The 16,454-nt window shown below is 44.3% G+C and overlaps 1 protein-coding gene across 1 annotated transcript in view; it reads right to left on the reverse strand.

Annotated features, from left to right (window-relative positions):
- LOC308487520 (uncharacterized protein C1orf21) overlaps nt 1-5,722 on the reverse strand; it is a 199,476-nt gene extending 193,754 nt beyond the window's left edge. Inside the window, exon 1 of the mRNA XM_081025863.1 lies at nt 5,311-5,722. The gene's annotated coding sequence lies outside the window, so the exon portion shown is untranslated. The remainder of the gene's footprint in view (nt 1-5,310) is intronic.
- Between the last annotated feature and the right edge of the window lie 10,732 nt (nt 5,723-16,454).

The raw sequence follows: 16,454 nt of genomic DNA on the forward strand, positions 1-16,454 counted from the left end.
GGAGAAGCTTCTAGGAGTGGCTGTGATATACACCACATCTCTTGGGTTGTTGAGCATGTCTTCCTTACACCATGATGGGATGTGTTAATGTCCCCACACGCCAGCTAAAACCACCAACTTCTCATTGTCCTTTCCCTCCCCTGCTCAGGCAGGAAAAACCAGAAGTCACCATGTGACGTAGAATTTCTCCTAACATATGGTTTAACAATGAACTGAAATACTTCAATATCCCCTGCACTCAAATAAACCATAGATCCATCAAAGAAAGGGGCTCTTACTTAAAAACCATTCTCCTGGCTCTGCTTTAAAGCTCCTTCTTCCCAAAGCCCTGGAGCATTCAGGATATTGCGTAACTAGTGTTGGACCTACTTTTGAAGTAGTTTTATAAAAAGATCAATCCAAGTTTGTATACAATGAGTCAATAGAATATGTTTTGCCAATAGTAGTCCTCACTTTAATACTTTTTTCCCCACTGACTCAACTGATAGGGCCAACATAGCCCACAAATTAATAGGGGGACCCAATAGTGTTAGGTCTCAGCTAAAAAATCCTTGCTCTGCATAAATGTGTCTTGTGTTTTCATGGAGAGAAGTAAAACCACAACAAATGATTAAAAAAAATTAGTTCACGTTACAATCATGTTTATTTAACCAACATTTATTTAACCAAAGGAGAAAAAAATTAAGGCAATGAGGATGAAATTAAATAAACCATTTGACTTCTGTTGATTAGTAAGTAGATTTTAAAGACTTTCGGTGGTGCCATTATGAAAATCTATGAAATGCTTTTCAAGATTTGTTCTCCAAATCTTTAAAAAAAAAATAGCAATAATCATTGAGCCATTCCTTTATCTATTATCCAACACAGGATGTAATAGCTAAGTGAAATAAAGAAGCAAAGTACTTCAGCTATCATTAAATGGCTTAAAAGCCTTAAAAAGTCAAAAATGTAGTGGAATCAATAGTGAAAACAGAGGCAGCAAGATCCCTAAACTTAGGGGACCTCTGGTTCCATTTTTCTACAGGGTATAAAGCATGTGGACTTCAACTCGGGAATACTATAAACACACACCTGCTGAGACAGGTACTTGCTGGAAGATGTATCTGAAGTCTTGATGGAGAGAAGTGGGTGGGAGTAATCAGGCAGGTGTGAGGCAAAGTAGGACAAGGTAGAGGGACCCTGAGGGCAGAAGGGAGAAGCTGGGCTGGAAGCGGGAAGTCTACACTTGTCAGAGAGGTGAGAGGAGTCACAGACAAAGTAGGCCTGGAGATGTGATTAAAATCCTGGAAAAGATCACTCAGACACAGAAAACCTAAGTCTTGCAGGCAAAAGTAAGGTGGTGGGATAAAAGGCAGGACAGTCTATAGATGAAAATCTGGGGGACAGAAAACCATGGAAACGCTTCCGAAAGGATAAAGGTGAAAGGGACATTTGGCATAAGGCAGTAAGAGGTAAAAGGCAGCCCAAAGAGAGAAGAGACTGAGGACAGAGCCACAGAATGCCGGCAGGCCAATTGAGCTCACTGTACCAGACAGGTCTCGTCTTTCCTTGTTTTAAGTTATTTTAGAGGGAGCAGCAGTGAATCCTGAATACTGCCTCCCTTGGGAAAACCTACTACAGCAAGAGGTAGGGCAATGTGAGCTTCCCCAGGACCTCTCCTCCACGCCTGGAGCCAGGCATATTCCAGGATGGGAATATTCCAGCACGGGAAACCCTGAGTGCTATGGCTGCCGCACATCTTCAGGTAAGACGAGTACCAGAAGGACTTTGAGAACCATCAGGCACCCTATAAATATGAGGCACTGTTACTCACTGACTCCCTCAGACACAGAAGAGAAAGACCACACAATCACGAGTGAGGAAATGTTTGTCAAATATGGACATTATACATATTCCAAATCAAGATGCCCTAACCAGAAATGCCAGTCATTCGAGAGGACTTTATGCTTGGTATGGTTACCTTCCTGTCAAATATTTTTTGACATTTAAAATTTTTACCTGAGGAATCCTATGGAGCTCGTAATAAACTATTGCACCGATTTCTCAAAATGGAAGTCTGCATCTAATGTAGTCCAAGGAATTTGTTTGTTTTGTTTTTGACACATTATAGATCTTAACTAATTCGGTGAATTCCATTCAATTCAATCCCTCAAGGGACTTCCAAGCGCAAGGTAGTGAGTATGCTGGCTGTCCTGGGCGTGACACAGATGAATCTTCTCAGTTGCCATTTCAGATTGGGAAAGCTACATCTCCTCTGACAAGTGTAGAGAGCAATCAATCTTTACATCATGTGACCAGTCTACAAGCTAAGAAGTACATTTTCCAAGAAAACGTGTAACAAAAAACAAAAAAGTAAAGGAACTTCTTAATATACCTGGTGACTTCAGACACTGTTGTGTGTTCACCTCTATGTTCATCCTAGCCCAGTGTACGTCCAACCACTCTTGTCATAATTGCACAATCACAGCATGTCAAGTTGTTTCTTGTTGCAACTGTAACTTGTAAAATGAAACTTCAGAACAGAGATAGTCAAGCCAAATAATTGCCTATTTAAAAAATATGTGTACATGTACGTAATTTACATGCCACTTCAGATAAGCGCTTGAATTATGACCTCTCAAAGTCATAACTGTCACCAATTTTAAATACAGTTTCAGTGTTGCAATCCTCCCTGCACACGGGCCCTATCCCAGCTTTTCAGTTTTCTAAGCAGTTATTTCATGCTGGTCTATTGCAATCTGCTTTTAATGTTTTTAATGAGAACCTAATCACAACTTTTACTTCTCCCACACTAGGGGACTGCTAAAATTCTAAAGGACCATAAAAAATGGCCCAAACTGCCCTTGTGTGTGCCTCACATGGTTCCAAGTTGTATTGGTAAGTTCAACAGAAGTTGGTGATACTTTATCACTAAGGACCCTCTGAATGAGTGGCCTGCCCTCTCTTGCCCTAATGGGAGGTGACATGACACTCCCTCTCCCAGCCTGGGGTGTCTCACTCTCTGACAGAAAATACCCAGTAGAAAGGGGTCACTAAGAGCCTAGAGCAAACCGCTCAGGATGTAATACTCAAGGCGTGCCTGTCAAAAATCCAACCTGAGGCGTCATCAGCCTGGAAATGATACCCTTATTGGGGTAAGCCATCTTCCTCTTTGGTAGGGTTTTTTAATCAATCACATCAAATAGTACCAATTAATGAACAAGTTCTTGATTTATACCCTGTGATTCTTTAAGAAGCTCCCACAACTTCATACAGTGGCCTATTAATCCCCAGAAATCCATGCTTGGCAATAAAGCGAGGTGGGGGGAGGGGGGTGAAGGATAAATTACTAGGCGAGAAAACAATATTATCATTTCTCTCAACCAGTGAAATTGAATCAGTGCTGAGGTGGGAAGCTAGAACTTCAGGGTCCTTCTAGGATCAACTTCTAACAATGGATATAAGACCTCCCCGCCAACCAAGGCCATTTTTCTTGGAAATATGCCCAAATGGAGATAAGCTTGACAAGAGATGTACCCCACTCCTCCGTGGGCATCTACTCATGCAAGTCTGAGTTTGCTGTCTTTGTTGCTTTTCCTAGCAGCCTTCCAGAGTTGTTCTATGAACCCAGTTTGCACAGCAGGAAACATGAGGGTAGGTTCATTTCAATGCTGCATTTGTGATTGGTGAAGGGCTACTCCCAGCATTGGTTGAATGCAGATAAACACTTAAGTAGCAAAACCAAAAGAGGTGATCAAGTCTAAATTAGTTTCCATGTCTGATCAACTGCATTTCCAAATAGCCAACACAGAACACATTCTATGGATCCTATAATCCAGAAGTATGAAAAAGGGCAGAAAACTCCCAAATTGAGGATCTTGGCCTTAAAGACTCTCCAGAAACATCACCTTTTCCCCCCAAGCGAGCTAAAAGTAGCCCAGGTCCATTCTACCTATGATTTTTTTCTACCCTGGTACCTGCTAATTCTACCAAACTGAAAGGTTATTCTCCTTAGGTGGAAGGTGAGCCCCACCACCTGAAGTAGAGAAGTGTTCAGAACATTTGTGAGTGTAATGAACGTGTCCCTTCTCCAAAGAGTCCATACTGCTTCCTTAAATAAATTTAAAAAAAGCAAGTGCTACCTGAAATCCGTGGTGTGTCAGCCCCCCCCCCCATCTGAGTCAGAGCCTATGTGTCTTTACCGAGGTTCTGTGTCACCAGGGTGTATCACTTTCAGAGTTGCTCCAATAGCTGAACTTATGGCTGTCTTCCAACCACGCACAACATAATCACTATCTATTTTAAAACAATTTTCCTAACCCACACACGATGGAAGATACCTCCTACATAGGTCGTCAACTTCCTACTGGAAACAAAACACTTCTGTCTCACACTGAGCTTGTCATCTCAGGATTAATGTGTGTTTCTGTGTGTATTTATCTTTGACCGCGCAACTCTTGGAGCAAAGAAAGCCACCCCAAATTTAGCCAAATCAGAGCTTTAGAAGAGGAATGAATGGGAGATGAGAGCCCTTAAGCCCGGGGACTGTTTTCACACAAACAGTAAGAGGGGGGTAAAAAAAATCCCTCCTAGCGGGAGGGGGCAGGGTGGGTGAGAGGGGAAGGACGTACAGCAGCCGACCAGAGGCAGCCGCCGCGGCCGCACTTCGCAAACTGCCTGCAGAGGGGAGTGAAATTTTTTTTCCCCTGTTCGATTACCAAGCACTCTCCGCCAGCCTCGCCTGGGCACGAATAATAAATACATCGCAGCAGACAAACAGATGCACGGAGACCAGCCACCCCCAGAAAAGGTCAAAACTTCAGAAACCTGGGGATCACTGCACCCACACAAACCTATCCATCCGTCAGAGCCGGAGACGGGATTTGGAGACACCGCAAAGGATCCTGAATTTTGTTTTTTTCTTTCAAGCTCTGGCTTGCAAAGTACGGCGGCTACATGCAAAGCTAGAGGTGCAGGAAGGCTGAGGGCGGCGGGGGTGCGGGTGGCCAGGGAGGGGTGTCTAACACCAGCCACCCAGGCCTCCATGTGACGACAGCCGTCAGCAGCCCCAACCGCATCCGGCAGACGCCCCCTGCAGCGCCCCCCGCCCCAGGTTCGGTCCCCGGCCGCACCAGCAGCCCCGCACAGGCAGCAGCCCCCCAGCCCGGGCCGCAGGCGGGCAGCGCCACGACCGCGGCTCCCATCCCTGCCGCGCGGCAGACACCCCGCAGGCCTCCCTCCCAGCCCACCCGGGCGTGCCCGGGGAGCCGCGCCGGGGGGGCACGGCCGCCAACTCCCCCCGCCCCGGGGCTGGCGAGGGCTCCCGCTTACCTTGGGCTCTCGCAGGGGGGGCTGAAGGTGGCAAGCCTCCCGCCCCCCGCCCCTGTCCTCCGCGCCCGGCTTCTTCCTCCGTCCTCCTCCTCTTCCTCCGCCTCCCCACAGTGCGCCCGGGGCTCCCCCTCCTCCCCGCCGCCGGGAGTAAAAGCCGAGAAGCCCGGAGCCGGGCCCGCGTGCGTGCGGGCGGGTGGGTGGCGGCGGCGGCGCGCGGCCAGCTCGCCAGCCCCTGAGCGCGGCGCGCGGCTCCCAAGTAAAGTGGGAAAGGAGCGGGGCCCCGGAGCGCGGCGCGGAACGTCCCCCCGGGAGTGGGCAGGGAGCGAGCGAGGGAGTGGACCGGGAAGGAGGGCGGGCAGGGGGGAGGGAGGGAGGGGACCTCCGTGCCCAGCCGCTCACTCGAGGGGCGGGGGCAGCCAGACACTCCCCCACAGCCCGGCTCCCGCGCGCGTCCCGGTCCCCTCCCCCGGGGAGGGGCCTGCGGAGGCCGCGGGGGCGCCGCGCCTGGAGGATGGGACCCGGCGAGCGGGCGATCTGGGCGGCGGAGGGTTGCGGGGAGGGAAGGAGAGCTGGGGCCGGCGCTGTGGGCGACTGTGTGTGCGTGTGTGTGTGTGTGCGTGTGTGTGTGTGTGTGTGTGCGCGAGCGCGCGCGCCCCGCGACGTGGGCCGGCGGGAGGGGAGACCGCGGCGGGAAAGGGGCGCCCTGGTCCCGTCACCCGTGCGGTGGCGTGGGAGCATCGGGGCGGCTCGGAACCCGGAGGGCCTGACTCTGCGGAGACCCCGGCCAGGCCGTGGGCCCTAACGCCGCGCTGCGCCCGCAGGAAGCACACACACGGACGGAAGGCCGGGCATCCCCCGGCGCGGCGCAGCCCTGCGGCCCCCGCCCGGCCACCAGAGCCCCTCCACCCGGCCCTGGAGCCGCGCGCCTGCGAGATGAATGAAGCCCGGGAGACTCGGCAGTAGCTGCACTGGGGGGGGAGGGGCGGGGGGGGCAAGGGGGGAGGAGGGTAAAGAGATGGGCGCGCCGAGGGTGCGAGACTTGGCTCCCTGCGCCTCATCCCCTCCCTTTCTGGCCTTTTGGGATGAAAGGTCTGGGAGGGGTCGGGATCCGGAAAGATCGCCGTCCACCACTTTATCTGTGCAGTTTTTTATGGACCCTCACAAGCGGTCAACCAATTTCCTAAAATCCTGTAGGAGGTATTTTTCTCCTCTCCCCGATCATTTTGGGTGTTGCGTGTGCGCACTTCATTGATCTTTCGGCGTTGATAGCGGTCGGATGCCTTTGTGTGGCTTCCCCGCGCTTCGCTGGTCCTGCATGGCCCTAGACACGTGAGGAATGTCAGGCCTCCAGAGTGAGGGCACCCAAGAAAACAATGGGGGCAAAAAAGATCCTCCTCGGGTCCCGCGGGTTACACACAAACGGAATCATGTCTCACTTTCAGCCAAGATGAAGTTGGAAAACAGAAAAGGCCACACCTGAACGGTGACGGTGATGAGACACGTAATTGAAAAGCAAATTCATAATTTAATGACATGAGTTCATAGCCACCCACAATGGCTAGGAAGTCGGCCCTTTTGATTAAAAAGAGGGTTTTCCAGTGCACTCCCTTTTTCAATTTTAAAAGGCTGGTATTGCATTGTTTTTGAAACTCACTTGTGTTCCTTTTTTTTAATTATGCATGTTCTGTTTCATTTTTCTCTTTGGAACCAGAACTCTGTAGTCTAGCTTCCTGAAGAGCAGTGATTAAGAAGGGAGATTGGGCTAATTAGGATTCCATTCAGAGGCTGCCTTCCAGCCACCATCTCTTCCCTTTGGTGCCTTGTTTAATTTCTTTTAGCCTTCCATTCCTCATCTGTAAAATGGAATTGATACTAGTTCCTATCTCGTAGGAAGTAAAAGGAAAATAAAGTGAGGTGGCAATGTATGTAACACACTTTGCATAATGCTTGACACATGGCAAAATCTCGATAAATATGAGCTGTTGTTTCCGATATATATTTTAACCCCCAATTTAGTAGATTTCTTTTCCTCTTTGCATTCCTCCTAAAAGTTGGGAGAGGGGGGATCCATCCTCTGGGTTTATCCCAAATGTAGTCAATCTTTTTCTGGGGTTTTTGGGCCAAGCCTGAACCCTTCTCTTATGGTAAAATGAAAGAAGTATGTAGCTAAGATGTGGGTGTGTTTATCTATATATCTATATATATAGATATAATCCTATATAAAAGGATCCTTAGGATAGCAAGCTTTTGTCTTTCCCCACTCCTCTCCTTCCTTCATCTACAGAGACCACCCTGAATTGAACAAGCTCTATAAATATTGACCTGTGTTGTGTCCTAGCCTTCCAGGGCTCAGAACAGTGACTGGCACTGTGGGTCTTCTTTGACTGGGGATCCCGAAAACCACAGAGCAAGCACTTATACATGTGTACATCAAAGGACAGTCATACTATCCCTTTTAAAGCAAGTTTTTAATTATTCAAATACATGTTCATTGTAGAATACAGTTGACCCTTAAACAACACAGGTTTGAAATGCATGAGTCCACTTACACCTGGATATTTTTCAATTAATACCTGTACTGTTATTGATGACCCACAGTTGGGAGTCCATGGATACAGGGACCAACTGTGTCCATTGATAATAGCCACTGTATAGGGACTTGAGTATCCACAGATTTTGGTATCCACAGGGTCCCTGGAACCAATCCTTCGCAGATACTGAGGGACAACTAAGTTTTGGGGGGAGTCAAAAGTTATACATGAATTTTCAACATCGCAGGTCCGCACCCCTAACCCCCATGTTGTTCAAGGGTCAACTGTATTTTAAAATTTTGGGGGTGGGGGAAGGGAGATGAAGGTAAGCGGGATCAAATATATGGTGATGGAAGGAGAACTGACTGGGTGGTGGACACACAATGGGATTTATAGATGATGTAATACAGAATTGTACACTTGAAATCTATGTAATTTCACTAACAATTGTCACCCCAATAAATTAAAAAAAAAAAATTGGAAACTCAGCCAAGTATGAAGAAAATAAAAATCACCATAATCCTACCACCCAGAGAGAAGCACTCATTATGTACTTCAAGGATATCCATTTTCCCTTCATTTATTTCAGTTATTCGATCAGCAAACACTCATTAAGTACCTAGTTAGGGATTATACAACTTCCTAGGGCCTAGAACAGACTGTATGTGGTTAGTGTTTGTTTCTCAATAGAAGCTATTTCTCAGAAGCAACATTTTTTATGGTAGTGAGGTTCTCGAACAGTCTACAAAAAGTCTGTAAAAAGGAATCCTGTAATCAAACAAAAGGCTAACCAGAAAGCATCCAGATTTTGTAGGGTCTGAAGCCTTACAATTTGGGGAGCCATCTTTAAGATAAGGAACAAAAATACAAAACCTCTTTGGAAGGGCTCCTGTCAATAAGGGGCTATGAAACTTAAGCCCCTTTTCCGTCTCAGTAAACCCTCTTTGGTGCTGGAATTTCTGTAGAAATTAACTGCTTTGATAAACATTTAATGTGCAAACTTATTCCTAATTTCATCTGGAATCCCTGGGACATGTCCCTCCCCTCCCCCTCGCAAATCTGGAAGAGATGGGAGTGGAGACTCCCATACCACACACACACACACACACACACACATACACTTTTTTGCACATGGCCATCGTAGTGGCAGTGGAACTATTGGAGACTTCACCAAGGGCTGCAGAAGAGAGGGTAGGAAGCGTACAGTGGGTGGGGAGAGGGCCTGACAGGATGGGACACTGAGGTGATGGAGAGACACCTCAGATGTGGAAATGTACCACAAACCATGCAGCAGGAGCTGTCTGCAAATCTCTTTGGTTAGAACAAGCGAAACCTACAAGACATTGTACTACAGAATAATCTCTCTAGCTATTTATCATTATTAAGATGACTATAAACATAAAAAGAATGAAACGCATATAAAAAGAATAAAACATGATTCCCCCCCCCCACACACACACACATACAAATAATAAAACCATTTCCTCTTTGCCCTTCTACTCCACTGGAATCTCAGAATTCCCTATCTTCAAATAGTCTAAATGTAATTTTTTAAAGTGACATCTTTTTTGGTCAGAAAAGCTTAATTTTAGTCTTCAAAGGCATTACTATCATACAAATTTTCTTTTATTCTTAAAGATTTAACTTATAAATACTTGGCTCTATAGGGCCATTCATAACACATAAGTTGAGTTTTTTCTTATTTCTAATTAGTGTTATGGACTGAAGGCTTGTATTCAAATGTTGAAGCCCCAAACCCCAATGTGGATGATATTAGGAGGTAGGGTCTTTGGGAGATGAGCTTGTGAGGGTGGGGTCTTCATAATGAGATTAGTGCCCTTAAGAAGAAAGCAGAGTGCTCTCTTCAACCACACCCACACCCACCCTACCCCTACCCCCAGGACACAGCCATCTACAAGCCAGGGAAAGGGTCCTCACCAGAACTCAACCTACTGGCATCTGATCTCAGACTTCCTGCCTCTAGAACTGTGAGAGAAGTAAATACCTGTTGTTTAAGCCACCTAGTCTGTGGTATTCTGTTATAGCAGTCCAAAGCAAGACAATATAGGTTCCCATCACCATGGACTAAAGGAAAACGCAGGATGATTGAAAAAAGAATAATAAAATCAATACATATAAAAATGGTAAAAGCTAAACACCTCAGAACTTCTCATATAAATCTATAGGAATTCATTGTATGTGATTTATTTTAAAAGATTACAATCAGGTTGATTTTTCTGAATAATCAAGTTAAAGGTAGCTTTGGCAGAATTATTCAAAATCAAGTAAACATCCTAAAATAAGTACTACTCTGAAGTGTGCTATGCTGAGCAGCCCCGCTTCTGAGTTCCTGAACTTTTGGGGTATCCCATAGTCTTTGTCACTTGCTGAGATTTTACACCCTTACACAGTTGAGGACCTGAGACGTCTTTTATATTAACTCCACCATCAAGATTTGAGACTAGATGGGTGTGTGTGTGTGTGTGTGTGTGTGTGTGTGTGTGTGTGTGTCCAAATCTTCCTTGTGGGGTACATAATGTACACAGAGGTAAAGCACCCAATAAGTAGTTGTGGATAGACGGTTATTTATGTATTTTGTTTATAATGACTAATTCTAGTGACACCACACAGCTCCTACTGAGTGCAGGCTAAATCAGAGCAGATAGTTTAAATAACTAACAATTTGCTAGTGATTCTAATTGGTCTCTCCCTGATGTTTGAATTACTCTGAGTCACCTGCTTTTCTAGATATGAAAATTATGGTTCTTGTTTTTATTTATTTCTTCCTTGGGCTTCCCCTGGGGGTATGTATTTTCTTTTATCTCTTTTTCAAAAGTTGGGTAGATAGATGAAAAGATGGAATCAAGTCATTTGAATTAAGGAGTGTTAAGAACCCATAACCAAGGCATGACACTCAACCATAAGTAAAAGAGAAGGATGAAGCAGAGGGAGGAAAACTCCAAACCCCCAGGGGGGGTCAGCTAAGCCCCCGAGGCTGTGTGCTCCCTTTCCCTCACAGCTTCCTATGCTTGCCCAGCTGTCAGAAGTTAGCTCTCTTTTTCCGACAATGCCTCCATCACTGTGGGTATAACAGATGAAGTCATCTGGTGCTCACTGATGTCTGTTTAGAGTATTGTCCTACTTCCAGCTTATAAGTGCTAATAGCATTGTTATTTCACAGGTTGGTCATGTCTCTCCAATTGATCGTAAGCTCTGAGTGAGAACTGAAGGCTTTGCTGTTACTACAGCACTTAGGCTAGACAGCAGAGTCTCCTACAGCCTTGGAGGTAAGGTAGCAATTAAGTTGTTATGAAGTTATTATGTGGGTTCCTCTTGGTAATAATAATGGAAAGCCAATACTGATAACTAGAAATTTCTGCAACTGTGACACTGACAGAGAAATGTGGCTAAAAGAAGAAAAAGGACGAACCTGTGTGTGAGAGAGCGAGAGAGAGCGAGAGAAAGCGAGAGAGAGAGAGAGAGAGAGCCGAAACAAACAAAACCCCCATTATTTTCATTTCTATCTCAGCATTATCTCTTTGAACATGTCCTCTCCTTTCCCTACTCCCTTTCAGAAAGTGAAACTATATTGAAGAGACACAGTTAAGGAGTAAAGTTTCAGCTCCCTTCACCATAATTAAGCAAGTCCCATAATTAGGGACCGTGATACCCTAAAACTAGTAAGGCATTACCTCTCATTACATTAATTTTCAGAAGCTGTACTGATTGTGATGTTATGGAATGATTACAGATAAAATTATTGAGAATTAAAATTTGTAAGAGCTAATGGAAAATATTGCTGCCACAGAGATACAAACAACCTGCTGGTTTCAGATCATATTCTAACGGGGAGAAAGAAAGGAATTGGGAAATTCCAAAACAAGTGTTTCAAATAGTTTTGGGATATTTGCATATAATCAGGAAGTTTTCTAAACTCCCCTCATGTTTTAACTGATTGAAGCACCCCTAAAATGCTGTGAAGGTATTGTTATCATGAATATCTCAATTTTCTAGACGCACAATCTGAGGAACAGCAAGGTTAAGTTATTAGGGTAACGCCAAGGTTACTCAGCTAATCAGTGACAGAGCTGGAATTCCCTGTTAGACCTGGCGCCTAGATTACACCATCCTGATGGGAGCCACCAGGCATAGAAAAGAACCATTTTATCTTCAGGGGTCCACTGAGTGGTAAGTAGCCTCAGTACACTTTTCACTTTCTCCATTGTGGTTTCTATCTCCTGTGCGGGGCCAGAATGAGGAAAGCAGGATTAGCAGGGTGGGACTGTGATACCTGCTGGTTAATCAGAAGCTTCCTGTGGGTTCTCCCAGCCAGAGAGAAGACAATGAATCGATTCATGGAGGTAGGAGATTACAGAGCCAAGGTGGCTAGACGGCTGGGGACACCATGGCATTTCCATCCTTCAGCAGTTGGTTTAATTAAATCCGTCCTTGGTCCAAAATAACTGTCTAGGAAGGACAGCTTTGCCTTATGCAAAATGCCCAGTGTTTACTGAAAGGCAACCATCAGCAGAAACATTGAAAAGGCTTTCACCCGTTGGAAATGGTGATTTAATTTCTTTCCTCGTTTCCTCCTTGCTTAGTTCTGCAGCCGCGGTCCACGCCTTGGTGCATTTGCTGGACTCTTAGTCACCTTGACTGCTGGCTCTCTGGTGTACACTGTCCTGATTGTCAGAGCCCTTTCTTGAAAGCACTGTCCTTTCTCTAAAACACTGTTCCAGGTGGCAAGCCTCCGGCTCTTGATGAGTCCAAAACGAGGTCTAAACTTCTCCATCACACAAACAAAACCACACATCATTTGGCTCCTGCCTACTTTGCAGACTGATCCCAGCTCCAACCGCTAACTGGTCGATGGCCCAGCTACCTGGCTGATGCGATGGCTCCCATCCATATTCTACTGTTTTCTATCCCTGTGCCTTGCACCTGTTTCCTCTGTATAGATGGCTCAAACCCCTATGCGTTTCAAAAGCTTGCTCTTTCTCTACCACTCACTCACTGCTACCTCTTGGCAAGCCATCTTGACCTTTCTGAACCTTGGTTTCTTCATCTGCAGCAAAAGGGCCAAACCACGTACATGGAGAATTAGGAACAAAGGCCTGGCATTTTGCACATTTGCAGAGCAGATATGGATGTGTGGCAAATGGTTATTATTATATTATCACTTGTTCTTTGTGGTCTGGCTGAAATGTCATTTGTTCTGAGAAGCTTTCCAAAATCCCCGTTGTCCCAAGGGTGTTCCTCTTCCACCTCCTATTGAAGTTTTGGGTTTTCTTAAAAGCCTTTGAGATTTGTTTATGTATTATAGAAGTCAACCAATTTTGACTATCACATGGCAGATACGCATTTTGTAAATGGTACAGTTTGGTCCTTTTAAGTATATTCACATGACAATGCAACTACCACCACTATCTACTTGTAAAACATTTTTATCCCCTCAAAGAATAGGAGGGTTCCCATTACTCCACATCTTCACAAACACTTGTTATTTCCTGTCCTTTTTGTTCTACGTCTTACTGTGGTTTTCAATTGCATTTCCCTAATGACTAATTTTGTTGGACATCTTTTCATGTGTTCTTCTGTTGCAGATTGTATAATTTTATGATGACAGTTGCTATAGCCAGTACTCACTTACACTTCACATTTCCTATAAGCCTTTGCTCAAAGTTTTGTAAATTGTGGGAGTCAAAATATGTTTACTGAATGAGTTATTTATTCCTGATATCACCCACTGGCTATCCTGATGTGAACTGATTATAAGAGAGAAGCAAGAGAATAAAGAAAAGCATGGAGAAAAGAATAGGGGGAAAATCAAAGAACATGATTTTACTTTGCAACTTGAAAAGTAAAGCCACTTTTCTTTTCTTTTCAGTAGAATAAAAAAACACAGGTTAAAATGTTATATCATATTGAAACAGGTAAGCCTTATCTAAGCAGACATCTTAAAGGAAAAATTGATACTTTTGAATGTATAAAACAATTGTATATTAGAAAATATCATAAACAAAATTAAAAAGCAAATGACACACTAGGGTAATATTCGCAATATATTTGATAGATAAATGGTTAGGCCTTTAATATGTAAAGAGTCCTATAAACCAACAAGGAAAAGACACAGATACGAAAGAAAACTGGTCAAAAATATAAGAAAATAATTCACAAAAGAGGAGATATAAATTATTAATAAAATAAGTTAAAATGTTCAATGTTATAGTTCACATGAACTAAAATTAAGATGCCATTTTCTCCCTGTCTGACAAAGATTTTTAAAAATCACTCTCTCAATAGTTGAAGAAGGTTTAGGGAAATAGGCACTCTCATATGCTGCTGATAAAGTAATTTATCAATGTATATATGAAAAGCATTAGACATTTGTATGCCCTTTGCCAAGGAAGTACTAGCCATCTAGGAATTTATCATAAGGAAATATTCATAGATGTACACTAATATGTACCCTGCTAAGAAGTTTTTAACGATATGGAACAATATTTATGATACATTATACTATAAAAGAGAATCTCAAACTGTATATATAGCATGATCATAAATAAGTTAAAATATATACACATGTGCTTTGAAAAATATTAAAATGTTAATAATGGTGATTTCTGTGGTGGGATTTCGAGTGATTGCTTCTTAAAATGTTTTCTCCACTTTCAAAGAGTACATTTTACTTTCATAGTTAGAGAAAAAGGTTATTGAAAAAAAAGAGTCTTATATCTTTGAGAGTCTTTCCTGAGAACAATTGGAGAAGTATAGCTATTGGGATTGGAAGTGATCTTTCAGAGCTTTAGTTCAAACCCCCATTCTGCTCCTTGCAAGCTTGTTCAGCGTGTCAACTCATATTATAATATATTTTGGAGTTGCGCTTTTTTCTTTAAGGACATATATATCTGTTTACATAGAGTTTTCAGAGGGTAGTCATACAGATAATTCAAGGATGGAACCACAAGGCCTATGTTGACAGGTAAAGGTACAGGTATTCCAAGGATGAGAGAAAAGAATGGCTATTTTGAGTCTTTGCTCTCTTGCAGGGAATATTCTAGCCATGCTTTTCCTAGGTTGTCTAACAGCCTGATAGGTACAGGAGCTGGCTTCTATGGCAGCCACAGAACACCCTTGCAGACCTTCGACTAGAGAGAACACAGTTGACCCAGAGCCCCAATTGCTTCCCTTTGAGACCCACTGTTGTGTCTGTGCAAAGGCCATGCTCCCCAGCAGTGCTCCCAGCCAACGACCAACGGCAGCAGGGATTCTGGCAGCTGCATTCCGGAGAGACACAGGCTCCTCTGACCCCCGACTTTGCCTCCAGGACTCTGCTGTTTGTTGAAACTTCTTCAGACTGCAGGGCAGCCTAGCACCCTTTCCCCCAACCTTCTCTCCGTTGCTCCTTCACTACCGCTGGACAGCTCTCCCAGCCTTCTCTGGGTCCTTCCCTATTTTTTCTCACAGGAGCATTTTCCCTAAGGAAATCCTTGCATACATAATCCCATCTTGGGTTTGCTTTCTCACAGGACCCAAGCAAATAACTTCCCAGCAGTCTTGAAGTTCAAAGCCTTGCTGCTCCCACCCCCGCCCCGCTGCTCCTCAGACAGTCACATGACATTGTGACATCCTCACCATCAATGCACGGTCAGAAGGGATCAGAGAGCCCGCTGCCATTTCAGGCTTGTGAGGTAATAAACATGGATCTAGTCCCATTTCATCCACTCAGATCCATGTTCAATTTTTATTAGTGCGCATGCTTCACCCCAACTTCTTGGAGTTTGGATACGTTTCTGCTGAACACACACTCACCAAGGAGACCAGTGCTGGCCAATAGAAAGATAATGGGAATCACATATGCCACTTTACATTTTCTAATGGCTACATCGAAAACTAAAAAGACACAGGTGAAATTACTTTTACGAGATTGTATTTAACCCAATACATGAGAATGTTATCATTTCAACATGTAATCAATATAAAAATTGTTAATGATATATTTTACTTTTTTTCTTGGGATATGTCTTTGACATCCACTGTGTATTTATATTTATGACACATCTTGATTCAGACCAACGACATTTCAAATGCTCCGTAGTCCTACGTGATAAGAGGCTTTATTGGGTGGCACAGAACTAGACCAGGAATGCCTTAAACAAAGGAGTGAGTTTTATTCTGCTTTTGGATTAGAACAACCGGGACTGTGATGGGCATTTAGTAGGTGCTTTATCAATACTTGTTCGTTACTTATTGTTACCTGAAAGAGTGTGGAATGTGTGTGATGGAAGGGTCTCTTCCTCACAGGGCTGTAAGTGCCTAGAAATATCTTGAGCCATGAGGCAGGCTAAGTGGGGACTGAGGTGTATGGGGTACCTCTCAGCTCCAGGTGCTACTAACATCTGTGCATTATCAAGAGAGACCAGAAATCTGGATTGTTATGTGACATCTTCCCATTTTGAATGTCAGCGATGTGTGTGGGTCACTGTTAGCTCATGGAACACACATCGTAATGACTAGTACTCTCCACTGCATGTAACTCCCTTTGAAGGTAGATAAAGTACAGTAACAAGCTAATTAGCATTATTAGTAAGAGAATTAAACAACAGCCAAAAA

Source organism: Rhinolophus hipposideros (assembly GCF_964194185.1).
Source record: "Rhinolophus hipposideros genome assembly, chromosome: 19".
Taxonomy (NCBI): Eukaryota; Metazoa; Chordata; class Mammalia; order Chiroptera; family Rhinolophidae; genus Rhinolophus; species Rhinolophus hipposideros.